This window comes from Carlito syrichta, unplaced genomic scaffold (assembly GCF_000164805.1).
Source record: "Carlito syrichta isolate Samal-C Ts95f unplaced genomic scaffold, Tarsius_syrichta-2.0.1 Scaffold302449, whole genome shotgun sequence".
In the NCBI taxonomy this organism is placed as follows: Eukaryota; Metazoa; Chordata; class Mammalia; order Primates; family Tarsiidae; genus Carlito; species Carlito syrichta.
In genome coordinates, this window is record NW_007246545.1 from 513,345 (window position 1) to 516,635 (window position 3,291).

General features: G+C 46.6%; 1 pseudogene across 1 annotated transcript; it reads left to right on the top strand.

The window, feature by feature from the left end:
• The first annotated feature begins 1,029 nt into the window (after window positions 1-1,029).
• On the top strand, window positions 1,030-1,920 carry LOC103259035 (annotated as a pseudogene). Its single transcript, XR_002481899.1, has one exon. The product of XR_002481899.1 is annotated as a 40S ribosomal protein S2 pseudogene (transcript).
• The last annotated feature ends 1,371 nt before the right edge of the window (window positions 1,921-3,291 follow it).

Consider the following 3,291-nt stretch of genomic DNA (forward strand, 5'->3'; position numbering starts at 1 on the left):
GAACCACAGCGCCTCCCAAAGGTAAAGCTAAGAATAAAAGATGAAGTTCCAGCGTGTGGATTTCAGTTCAATACAAGACCCTTCTAAAGACAGGGCTGCCCAATAATGGCATAACCTGCATTATGAGGTAGTAAAATCCTGCCACTGGAAGTTTTTAAAGATTAGATAACCACATATGAGCGATTCTTGCTTATGGGTCTATGTACAGTCTCTTTCAAGTCATTCAAATCTATATATGTATTTCAACAAAATGAGGTACTCCACACTAGAAATTTTAAAAAGAAAGGAAAAGTGCAGATGCCATAAAATGGGCAATTTTCTGGTTCTTATTTTGGGTAGTGAGATTGTAGGAGTCCATTTTGTCACTGTGCTTCATCATGTACATGTATGTCCCACATGTCTCCTAGTATGTATTCAATATTACACAATCACTTTTTTTTTTTTTAGAAAAGTCAAGAAGACAAATTTCTTTGGATGTTGTAAACAGAAGAAGCAGTAGACAGTGCTCATTACTCTATTCTCCCACCTCTGGGCCAAGAGTAGAGACTTTGTGGACTGAGTTGGTATGATGACAGCATTTTAGTTATGATTCGGTCTTCCCATCTTCTCTTCACCCCTGCCATGGCCCCCTCTTCTGTCCTAATCAGACCAACTTTTCAGTCATTCTTCTCTGAGACGTCACATTTGCATGAGGAAGCTGATTTCTCATTGACTTATTTCTTGCTGAGATTCAGTCAGAGTTGTGAGGGGCCCATTACTAAACTTCAATACTGCATCTTATTTTGGAAACATGGACAAAGTTAATGTCAAGGTAGTCAAATCAATCTTTTCTACTTGACAACAAAGGATATCACAATGACTTCTGTTTTCTTTTTTCAAGGTGAGAAAAATTCAACAGCATTGCATAAAGAAAATTCCTATACACAGGCTGACACTTTATGCTGGCGTCTTCATTTTAGTCCATTGGTTGGCTAATACAAAGAGAACATTAAGAAAGTCCTCATAGCTTTTTCTCCAAAAGGACACCAAATGGCGGATGACACCGGTGCAGCGGGAGGGCCTGGAGGCCCCGGGGGCCCCAGAATGGGAAGCCGCGATGGCTTTCACGGAGGTTTTGGCAGCGGCCTCCAAGACCGACGTCGCAGCCGGGGTGGGGGACAAGGCCGCGGAGCTCACGGAGGCAAGGCCGAGGACAAGGAGTGGATGCCCGTCACCAAGTTGGGCTGCTTGGTCAAGGACATGAAGATCAAGTCACTGGAGGAGATCTCTCTCTTCTGCCTGCCTATCAAGGAGTCTGAGATCATCGACGTTTTCCTTGGCGCCTCTCTGAAGGATGAAGTTTTGAAGATCATGCCTGTGCAAAAGGAGACCTGTGCTGGCCAGCGGACGGGGTTCAAGGTGTTTGTTGCCGTCAGGGACTACAATGGCCACGTCAGTCTAGGTGTTAAGTGCTCCAAAGAAGTAGCCACTGCCATTCAGGGGGTCATCATCCTGGCCAAACTGTCCATCGTCCCTGTGTGGGTGGAGAGGCTACTGGGGGAACAAGATTGGCAAGCCCCACACTGTCCCTTGCAAGGTGACTGGCCACTGTGGCTCTGTGCTGGTGCGCCTTATCCCTGCTCCCAGGGGCACTGGCATCGTCTCGCCCCATGCCTAAGAAACTGCTCATGATGGCTGGCATTGATGACTACTACACCTCAGCCAGGGGCTGCACTGCCACCCTGGGTAACTTCGCCAAGGCCACCTTTGATGCCATCTCTAAGACTTATAGTTATTTGACCCCTGACCTCTGGAAAGAGACGGTATTCACCAAGTCTCCTTATCAGGAATTCACCGACCATCTCGTCAAGACCCACACCAGAGTCTCCATGCATAGGACCCAGGCTCCAGCGGTGGCAACAACATAGGGTTTTTATACAAAAAAAAATAAAGTGAACCGAGCCCCCCCCAAAAAGAAAGACCTCATAAAAAGACAGATTCGTAGTAGGAGGAAGCTGTATATGTATGTGACCTTCTCTCACTAATTTCCAGAGGGCTTTTGTTGTGTTGTTGTTGTTAAATGAGTGAAGGTCTTTGGTTGTAAACTGCAGAAATGGCCCATGTAATTGGCCAGCAGGGAAGGCTGACAGTCTGGAGCTCCAGGGAAGAATTGATGTCACACCTTAGAATCTGAGCAGGAACTTACTGGAAAGTTATCAGGTGTCTCACAGAATAATCTGAAAGTCTGGAGAATCAGGCCAGGAAGAAGGCCAGAACTCAAGGCTAGCCAGCAGGACCACAGCCAAAGTCACATCACCCCTGGAGCAGACGGTGAAGACACCCTATTGTCCTACAGCCTCAGTCTCTGGCTGCCACCACCAGGAACAAATTCGAAACAGTTTTTTATGCTTACACCACCAGCTCAGGATTCAAAGACTTGAGAAAGCACATTTGATGGCTTAGTCTTGACCATGTGTCTGCACTCTAGCCTTCATGGGGCTTGAAGATGAAAATTTGGCTTCTATGGTGGGAGGCAGGACCCTAAAAAATGGGATGTTTTACTAAATAGTAAGGAGTTTTACAAGCTGAATAACCAAAAGAATGAGAATTCTCTATTCCTGTCTTGCTGCTTTGTACCAAGGCACCAAAATGAGGGGGGGAAAAAAAACTCTTTGGAAGAGAGTCGTGCTCAAATCTAGGTTGTGCCCCACAAAATTCCTTTCTACCTTTTCAAAATATCTCCAATTTCCAGTCTTCCTATGTCTTCATTCTACTCCTCCCATGACCACATCAAGTACATACACTTCTGGATCATGTTCAGATTTGACCATGGCAGGGGAGTTTGGAGAGTGACGTGTCCAAGCTACAACATCGTCAGTATAGTTTCAAGATTTCATTCAGCTCTGCTCAGATTTAAAATGATCTGTCATGCCGGGCTCAGTGGCTCAGCCTGTAATCCCGCGCCTTTGGGAGGCTGAGGTGAGTGAATTGCCTGAGCCCGCGGGTTCGAGACCCGCCTGGGCAGCGAGACCTCATCTCTACAATAAATCAAAAAATCAGCCGGGCGTGGTAGTGCATGCCTGTAATTCCGGCTACTCGGAAGGTTGAGGCGGAAGGATCGCCGGAGCCCAGCAGGTTGAGGCTGCAGTGACCGGGAGCAGTCACTGCACTCCAGTCTGGACAACAGAGTGAGACTCCAACTCAAAAGAAAAAAAAAAAAAGATCTGTCATTTTTCCATACATGTCCCCTGCTAGTTCTCAAGAGCTCTACTCAACTGTGACCATGACTGAATCTTCAGGCTTTGTTCAGGC